Source organism: Canis lupus, chromosome 25 (genome assembly GCF_048164855.1).
Source record: "Canis lupus baileyi chromosome 25, mCanLup2.hap1, whole genome shotgun sequence".
NCBI lineage: Eukaryota > Metazoa > Chordata > Mammalia > Carnivora > Canidae > Canis > Canis lupus.
In genome coordinates this window covers 38,689,582-38,699,879 of record NC_132862.1, presented here as the reverse complement: position 1 = coordinate 38,699,879, position 10,298 = coordinate 38,689,582, and the positions used below count along the sequence as shown (strand labels likewise).

General features: G+C 39.7%; 1 long non-coding RNA gene across 1 annotated transcript; it reads left to right on the top strand.

The window, feature by feature from the left end:
* The first annotated feature begins 1,343 nt into the window (after nucleotides 1–1,343).
* Nucleotides 1,344–8,077, top strand: LOC140616728 (uncharacterized). Its single transcript, XR_012017106.1, has 2 exons — nucleotides 1,344–1,613; nucleotides 6,014–8,077. It is a non-coding gene; the product is annotated as an uncharacterized lncRNA (long non-coding RNA).
* The last annotated feature ends 2,221 nt before the right edge of the window (nucleotides 8,078–10,298 follow it).

The window sequence follows — 10,298 nt, the reverse complement described above, 5'->3', positions numbered from 1 at the left end:
GAGAGACAGAGGGAGAGAGAGAGGTAAAGACATAGGCAGAGGGAGAAGCAGGCTCCATGCAGGAGCCCAATGTGGGACTCAATCCCCGGTCTCTAGGATCATATCCCTGAGCCAAAGGCAAGCTCTAAACTGCTGGGCCACCCAGGGATCCCCAGCTGGCTAGTATTTTATGTAACTTTTTAATCTTTAAGTATATAGATATACAAATATAATACATACTTATGTGGTGCCTGGGTAGCTCAGTTGGATAAGTATCTGTGTTCATCTCAGGTCATGATTCCAGGGTCCCGGGATCAAGTCCATCATGGGGCTCCCTGCTTAGCTGGGAATCTATTTCTTCCTCTCCCTCTGCTCCTCCCCTGGATCATGCTCTCTCTCTCTCTCTCTCTCTCTCTCTTTCTCTCAAATAAATATTTTATTTTATTTTATTTTTTATTTTTTATTTATTTATGATAGGCACACAGTGAGAGAGAGAGAGGCAGAGACACAGGCAGAGGGAGAAGCAGGCTCCATGCCGGGAGCCCGATGTGGGACTCGATTCCGGGTCTCCAGGATCGCGCCCTGGGCCAAAGGCAGGCGCTAAACCGCTGCGCCACCCAGAGATCCCTCAAATAAAAATTTTAAAATATTTATATTATATATATATATATTTTTAAAGATTTTATTTATTTATTTGACCCAGAAAGAGAGAGAGTAAGAGAGAGCACAAGTAGGCAGAGCAAGCAGCAGGCAGAGGGAGAGGAAGAAACAGACTCCTTGCTGAGCAGGGAGCCCCATGAGGGGCTTGATTATGACCTGTGATTATGACCTGAGCTGAAGGCAGATGCTTAACTGACTGAGCCACTCAGGTGCCCCTGTATTACATATAAATATAACTTTACATATATATAAAATTTGACACACAAGATATTATATGTATGATAATTATAAAGTAGGAAAATAAAATGAATATCTGTAAACCCACCGCCCACCCCAAGGACTAGAAAGTTGCCACTAACTTGTATCTATGGGATTCCCCTATCCTCCCATCCCCTTGTAATCACTACCTCTCCAGATTTTTTGTTATTCCATTGTTTTTTAAATATTCTTTTCTTACAAATGCATATAAGCTTAAATATGCTTTTAGTCTTGCTTATTTTTAGGTTTGATTAAAAATGGTATTATATGTTGTCTTCTGGTACATGTTTGTTTTTCATTCAATATGGTGTTTCCAAGATTTATCCATATTGTTGCAGGTAGCTGGAGTTCATACACTTTCGCTGGAATATAATGAGCCATTGTGTGAATATGTCAAATAAATCATTGTCTATTCTCCTGTTGATAGATTTATGAATTCTTTCTTTCTTTCTTTTTCTTTCTTTCTTTCTTTCTTTTTTTCTTTCTTTCTTTCTTTCTCTTCTTTTCTTTTTTCTCTTTTTTAATAAAGATTTTATTTATTTATTTAACAGAGGGAGAGAAAGAGAGAGCCAGAGAGCACAAGAAGGGGGAACAGCAGAGGGAGAGGGAGAATCAGGCTCCTCAATGAACAGGGAGCCCAATGTAGGACTCCATCGCAGGACCCAGAGATCATGACTGGAGCTGAAGGCAGACACTCAGCTGACTGAGCTACCCAGGTGCCCCACTTTTTTCCTTTTATATAAACATTGTTGCTATGAGCATTACTGTATTTGTTTCTTGCATATGTGCAAGAGTTTCTCTGGAATGTATATCTAGCAGTGAGACTGCTAAGATGTAAGGCATAAGAATAATAATCTTTGAGAGAGAATGCCAAATTGTTTTTCAATTTACACTCCTACCATTAATTTTTGAGTTCCCATTGATTTACATTCTAACACTTGTATTTTTAGATTTCTTAATTTTTGCCAATGTAGTAGGTGTATAATAGTATCTCTTTGTGGTTTTATTTATTTATTTAGTAAAGATTTTATTTATTCATTCATGAGAGACACAGAGAGAAGGCAGAGACACCGGCAGAGGGAGAAGCAGGCTCCCCACATGGAACACGATGTAGGACTCCATCCTAGAACTCCTGGGTCATGCCCCTAGCCAAAGGCAGACGCTCAACTGCAGAGCCACCCAGACGTCCCTCATTGTGGTTTTATTTGGCATTTGTATAATTACTAAGGCAATTGAGCATCTTTTCATATGCTTATTAGCCTTTTGAATTTCCTCTTCTGGGAAACGCCCAATCATTTGGGTTGTTTGTATTTTTCTTATTGATTTGTGGGAGTTCTTTTTTCTTTTTTTAAAGATTTTGTTTATTTATTCATGAGAGACACAGAGATAGGCAGAGACACAAGCAGAGGGAGAAGCAGGCTCCATGCAGGGAGCCCGACGTGGGACTTGATCCCGGGTCTCCAGGATCACACCCTGGGCTGAAGGCAGTGCTAAACCGCTGAGCCACCCAGGCTGCGCAGTAGGAGTTCTTTATATATTCTGGATACTAATCTTTGTCAGCTTTATATGTTGCAAATATTTTCTCTTTTGTGACATATTTGTGACCTGTCCTTTACTTTTTTCATGATTGATTATCAGAAGTTCTTTATTTTAACATAGGCATAATTATGAACACTTCATTTATGATCATGGTTTTTGTATCTTGTATAAAAACATCACTCTCTACCCTCCTGGTCAGAAAAACATTTTCTTACATATTTTTCAAAAGATTTCAAACTTTTGCTCATTATATTTAAGTCCGAAGGCTACCTAGAATTGACTTTTTGTGTGTAATGTTTTTTGATAGTCTATTTTACATTGTTTAATATGGAAAATTAATTATCTCAACCTCATTTATTAAATATTCCCTCCTCTCTGCTTGATCTGCTTGGCTGACTCAATTATGTGTTGAAGTTCTATACATGGATCTGATTCTAGACACTTTCTTTTCCACTAGACGACTTTTTAAAAACTGCACCAATAACACATTGTCCTATAGCTTTTTAAAAATTTTTATTTATTTGACAGAGAGAGAGAGAGCGCGCAAAAGCAGGTGTAGGAGCAGGCAGAAGGAGAGAAGCAGGCAGGAGAGGAAGCAGGCGGAAGGAGAGGAAGGAGAAGAAGCAGGCTCTCCCTGAGCAGGGAGCCCAACATGGGGCTCCATCCCAGGACCTTGGGATTGTGACCTGAGCCAAAGGCAGATGCTTAACTGACACCCAGACACCCCTGTCCTATACCTTTAAAATAAAACTAGATATCTCCAGAGCAAACACCACTTTGTCAATATACTTTTTCAGGAATATTTTGCCACTTCTTGGCCATTGCTGTATTTGAGAATCAACTTGTCAAGTTTCATAGGATTTTGAATTTTGGAATTGCATTGAATCCAAAGTCCAATTGGAGTCCAATTGACATCCTTTTGATATTGAAATTTCCACACTGGGTGTTATACTGTATGTTGGCAAATTGAATTTAGATTAAAAAATGTAGGGATCTCTGGGTGGCGCAGCGGTTTAGTACCTGCCTTTGGCTCAGGGCGCGATCCTGGAGACCCAGGATGGAATCCCATGTCGGGCTCCCGGTGCATGGAGCCTGCTTCTCCCTCTGCCTATGTCTCTGCCTCTCTCTCTCTCTCTCTGTGTGACTATCATAAAAAAAAAAAAAAAAAAAAAAAGATTTAAAAAATGTAAAGAAAAACAAAAGAAATAATATTGACATCTCCTACCATGGACTTGGATATCTCTTCATTTATTTAGGTCTTTAATGCATTTTGATGATGTAGTACTATTTTCTTCCTGCAGATTACGTATATCTTCTGTTATCTATTCCTAGGCACTTTATTGCTTTTCTGTTTATGGTAAATGGTATCCTTTTTGCCCCCCCCAAATGGTATACTTAAGGTGACATTTCAAATTGGTTTTTGCTGGTACATAGAAATACAATCGATTTTCAATATCGGTTTTAGAGCCAACCACTTTGATAAGCCCTCTCTTCTGCATAGTTTTTCTATAGACCTCTTGAATTTTCTAAAAAAGACAATCATATCATCTGCAAATGATGGCAGTTCGTTTTTTTCCTTTCCTTTTCTTAAAGATTTTATTTATTTATTCATGAGCCACACAGTGAGAGGGGAGGGGTGCAGAGACACAAGCAGAGGGAGAAGCAGGCTCTGTGCAGGGAGCCTGATGTGGGACTCAAACCCAGGACTGCAGGATCAGGCCCTGGGCTGAAGGTGGTGCTAAACCGCTGAGCCACCTGGGCTGCCCCATTTTTTTCCTTTCCAATAAATACTATGCCTATAATTTCCTTTTCTTGTGGTGGCCAGGACCTTTAGTACAATGTTGAATACAAGCAGTGATAGCTGGCATCTTTCTTTTGTTCCCAGTTTTAAAAGAAATACTCCCAATGTTTTCCTGGTAAGAATAGTATTTGCTGGGCAGCCCTGGTGGCTCAGCGGTTTAGCACCGCCTTCAGCCCAGGGCCTGATCCTGGAGACCTAGGATCGAGTCCCATGTCAGGCTCCCTGCATGGAGCCTGCTTCTCCCTCTGTCTCTGCCTCTCTCTCTCTCTCTCTCTCTCTCTCTCTCTTGCATAAATAAATAAAACCTAAAAAAAAAAAAAAAAAAAAAAGAATATTATTTGCTGGGACAGCCTCGGTGGCGCAGCGGTTTGGCGCCTCCTGCAGCCCAGGGCATGATCCTGGAGACCTGGGATCAAGTCCCATGCCGGGCTCCCTGCATGGGGCCTGCTTCTCTCTCTCTCTCTCTCTCTCTCTCTCTCTGTCGCTCATGAGTAAATAAATAAAATCTTTTAAAAATATATAAAATAGGGATCCCTGGGTGGCGCAGCGGTTTGGCGCCTGCCTTTGGCCCAGGGGGCGATCCTGGAGACCCGGGATCGAATCCCACGTCAGGCTCCCGGTGCATGGAGCCTGCTTCTCCCTCTGCCTCTCTCTCTCTCTGACTATCATAAATAAATAAAAATTAAAAAAAATAAAATAAAATAGTATTTTCTGTGTTGGTTGTTTGTTTTTTTTTTTCTAATGACTTTTATCAAGTTAAGAAAAGTCCCTTTTATTCCTAGTTTGCTAAGAGATTGTCAAGTATGGATGTTGAATTAAATAATCTTTTAAGCTTATTTTTGTGGTACCTCAGTGGCTCAGTCAGTTGAACATCTGCCTTCAGCTCAGGTCCTCAGGTTGTGGTCCCAGGGTCCTGGGATTGAGCCCTGCATCAGGTTCCTTGTGCAGCGAGGAGCCTGCTTCTTCTCCCTCTCGCTCTGCTTGCTGCTCCCTGCTTGCGCGCTCTCTCTCTCTTTCTCTTCCTATCAGATAATCGATAAAATTTTTTTTTTCTTTTTTTTTTTTTAAAGCTCATTTTTGGGCAGCCCAGGTGGCTCAGCGGTTTAGCGCTGCCTTCAGCTCAGGGCCTGATCCTGTAGTTCCGGAATCCAGTCCCACGTCAGGCTCCCTGCATGGAGCCTCCTTCTCTCTCTACCTGTGTCTCTGCCTCTCTCTCTCTCTCAATCTCTCTTTCTGTGTCTCTCATGAATAAAATCTTAAAAAAATAAAATAAAATAAAAAAGCTCATTTTTATAGTGAAATACAATACACATAAAGACAAATGCAACAAAACATAAATGTAAAATGTATTGAATACTTATAAAGGGAATACTTACAGAGAGAATACTCATGTGACTACCAACCAGGCTAACTAAAAGACCCTTAACAGTATTTTTTTTAAATGTATTATGCTTTTATTTTTTTTAAAGATTTTATTTATTTATTCATGAGAGACAGGGGTGGGGGGGAGAGAGAGAGAGAGAGAAAAGGCACAGACACAGGCAGAGAGAGAAGCAGGCTCCGTGCAGGGAGCCCGTCATGGGACTCGATCCGGGGTCTCCAGGATCAGGCCCTGGACCCAAGGAGGCGCTAAACCGCTGAGCCACCCGGGCTGCCCTCCCCTTAACAGTATTTGAAAAGGACTCGTGTATCCCTGCTCGCTCATACATCATTCCCTCCTCACTGTACATAAGCAATGTTCTGATTTTTTTTTTAATTTTTATTTATTTATGATAGTCACACAGAGAGAGAGAGAGGCAGAGACAGAGGCAGAGGGAGAAGCAGGCTCCATGCACCAGGAGCCCGACGTGGGATTCGATCCCGGGTCTCCAGGATCGCGCCCTGGGACAAAGGCAGGCGCTAAACCGCTGCGCCACCCAAGGATCCCTGTTCTGATTTTTATGATAATCACTTCTTTGCTTTTCTTAATAGTTTTCACATGTAAAAAAATAGTTTTCACATGTGTTTGTGCATTCCTTAACAATATAATTTCTTTGGTCTGCTCTTGAAGATATATGCATAACAATGCTGTATGTATTTGCTATGTGTGTAGAAGTGGGATTAATGCATCATAGGGCATCTTCCGCATTATTAGATAATACTAACCCCTTTTCCAAAGTGGTATAACCACTTGTACTCTAACTGTATATGAGAGTTACTTTTACTCCGTATTCTTGTCAACACTTGCTATTTTCAGACTTTATTTTTTATTTTTTTAAAGATTTTATTTATTTATTTGTCAGAGAGAGAGAGAGAGAATGAGCAGGGAGAGGGGCAGGCAAAGGGAAAGGGAGAAGCAGGCTCCCGGAAAAGCAGGGAGCCAATGCAAGGCTCAATCCCAGAATCCCAGGATCATAACCTAAACGGAAGGCAGACACTTAATCAACTGAGCCACTCAGGCACTCCTATTTTCAGACTTTAATTTTAGCTATTCCGGTGCATACAGTGATATCTCATTATGGTATTAATTTGCATTGGTTTGATTACTAATGAAGTCGAGCACCTTTTCATATGTTTGTTGATCTTACGAATTTCCTCTTGTGCTAGTTTAAATCTTTTAATGCTTATAATGTTTATTGTTACGAGGTTCTTTTTTTTCCTACTAATTTGCAGGTGGACACAACCTTTGTTGGTTATATATGTTATAAACACCTCCTTCTATTCTGTGGCCTGTCTTGAGGAACAGATGTTCTTGATTTTAATGCAGTCAAATTGATCAATCTTTTTATTTTTGATTTTTTCTTCATCTTTTTCTTTTTAGTTCGTATATTTGAGTCTTAAGAAATATTTCCTTACCCTAAAATCACAAATATATTCTATATTATCTTCCACAAGTTTTTTTTTTTAAGATTTTATTTATTTATTCATGAAAGACAGAGAGAGAGAGAGAGAGGCAGAGACTTAGGCAGAGGGAGAAGCAGTCTCCATGGAGGAAGCCGTATGTGGGACTCGATCCTGGGACTCCAGGATCACACCCTGAGCTGAAGGCAGGCATTTAACTGCTGAGCCACCACCCAGGTGTCCCTTCCACAAGGTTTTTAATATGCCTTTTACATTTAGCTTATAGTACAGTGGAGAATTATTTTTGTGTATGGCTTAAAGTAAAGTTTGTTTGTTTGTTTTTTAAGATTTTGATTTTATTTATTTATTCATGAGAGACACAGCGAGAGAGGCAGAGACATAGGCAGAGGGAGAAGCAGGCTTCCCGCAGGGAGCCAGATGTGGGATTCAATCCCAGGACTCCACGATCACGCCCCGGAGTTGAAGGCAGATGTTCAACTAGTGAGCCACCCATGCGTCCCTGGTTTTATTTTTTTATATAGATACCCAATTGTCACAGCAACATTGAAAAGTGTCCTTTTTCTCCTGCTCAAAAGTGCAAACTCTATCATGAATCAAATGTCTATACATGTGTGAATCTGTTTTCGCTTCTATCGTGTCCCAGTGGTCAATTTATGCATCTTGTGTCAATACTACACTGTCTTAATTATTATGGTTTTGTAATTATGTCCTGGTATTTGGTAAGGCAAATCTTTCCACTCTGTTCATCTTCAAGAGGCTGTTCTTGGACATTTGTTTGTTCATGTAAATTTTACAATCAGTTTGTCAGTTCCATATATTTACAAAAAGCCTATTGGGATTTTGATTAGTGTTGCACTGAATTTGTAAATCACTTTATGGAGAATGGACACCCTCATGATACTGAAATTTCTAATCCACGAACATGGTAATATCTCTTCATTTATATTAGTCTTCTTCAGTGTCCCACAATAAATTATAATTTCCTGCATACAAATCTTACACATATTTTGTTATACTTATATTTTGGTGTTTGGTATTTTTCATACTATTACAAGTGGTAATTTAAAAAAATATTTATCATTTAACCGTTGTTCATATATGGATGGATATATATATATATATATATATATATATATATATACTTGATTTTGTATATTTTTGGTCAAGCAAACTTGTTAAGCTTTTATGCTAATAATTTATTTGTGGATTCTCTTGAATTTTCTACATATGCTATCACATTTTTATATTTTCTGTGAATGATAACAGCTTTGTTTATTTTTTTATCTAACTCTTTTACCCTTTTTTTCTTGTCTTACTGCTGTGGATCCCCATTACAAGACTAAATAGGATTAGTGATACCAAGCATTCCTTTATCAGATTAACAAGTTCCCTTCTAGTTTTCTAAAATATTTTTATTTTTTTTAAGATTTTATTTATTTATTCATGAGAGACACAGAGAGAGAGAGACGGGGGCAGAGACACAGGTAGAGGGAGAAGCAGGCTCCATACAGGAAGCCCGATGTGGGACTCGATCCCGGGTCTCCAGGATCACACCCTGGGCTGCAGGCGGCGGTAAACCGCTGTGCCACCGGGGCTGCCCTCTAAAATATTTTTAAACCACAAATGGATACTGATTTCATCACATACTTTTTCTGAATTTATTGAGAAGATCATGTGATTTATACCTTTAATCTACCAATATGATGGATAAAATGAATGTATTTTCTAACATTAAGCTACCTTAAATTTCTTTCATAAATTCAAGTTAGTCTTGGTGTATTATTTTTTTGCACATTGCTGGATTCAATTTCCTAGTGTTTTACCGAAGATTTTTGCATCTCTGTTAAAAAGTGAGATTGTCCTATAATTTTCCTTCCTATTATTGCCCTTTTCTGGTTTGGTTATGAAAGCAATGCTGGCCCTATATGATGAGTTGAGGATAGTCCTTTCTTTTCCTATTTTCTGCAAAAGTTTATATAAAATTAAAATGAGGGCAGCCCCGGTGGCGCAGCGGTTTAGCGCCGCCTGCAGCCCGGGGTGTGATCCTGGAGACTCGGGATCGAGTCCCACATCGGGCTTCCTGCAGGGAGCCTCCCTCTGCCTGTGTCTCTGCCTCTCTCTTTGCTCTCTCTGAATGAATAAATAAATAAATCTTAAAAAAAAAATTAAAATGATCTGCACTTTGGCAATTTGATGCAATTTACTTGTATAATGTTCTCAGCTCCTTTTTCTTTCATTATCTCACATCTAATTCATTTGCAAATTCTGTTTATTCTAGTTTTATTTTATTTTATTTTTTAAAAGACTTTTTTATTTTTAAAAGAAATTTTTATTTTTAAAAGACTTAAAAGAATATTTTTAAAAGACTTTTTTTTTTAAAGACTTTATTTATTTATTCATGAGACACACAGAGAGAGAGAGAGAGAGAGGCAGAGACACAGGCAGAGGGAGAAGCAGGCTCCATGCAGGGAACCTGATGTGGGACTCGATCCCGGGTCTCCAGGATCACACCCTGGGCCAAAGGCAGGCGCTAACCCACTGAGCCACCCAGGAATCCCCTGTTTATTCTAGTTTTAAATTAAATTCCAAATCCAATTACTTCTCACCTCCACTGCTACCACCCTCATCTAAGCCACCACCATCTCTCACTTGGATAATTACCTTGACCTCCTAATTGGACTCATTGCTTTAGTCCATGCAGCCATCATATTAAAAATTTTTTTAACTAATCTCTACACCCAATATAGGACTTGAGCTCACAACCCTGGGATCAAGAGTCACATGCTTTACTGACTGAGCCAGCTAGGTGCCCCGCAGTCCTACTATTTTAAAAATATGGGTCAGATCCTATTACTTGTCTACTCAAATCTTCCATTGGCTGCCCATCTCACTCACAGTAAGTACCAAAGTCTTACAATGGTTCATGAGGCCTGATAGGATTTGGCCACCTTGTTCTCTCTCTCTGACCTCATCCCTACATCTGTCCCCTTGCTCAATCTGCTCTAGCCACACCATCCCCCTTGATGTTCCTCAAACACATCAAGTATGCTCTCGTCTCAGAGCCTTTGCATTTGTAGTTTTCTCTGCCTGGAACACTGCCCCCACAGAAATCCATATGACTTGCTCCTTTTTCTTTTTTCTTTTTAAAGATTTTACTTATTTATTTGAGAGAGAGAGAGAGAGAGAGCGCGCGCACACAAGCGGTGGGGAAGGGCTAAAG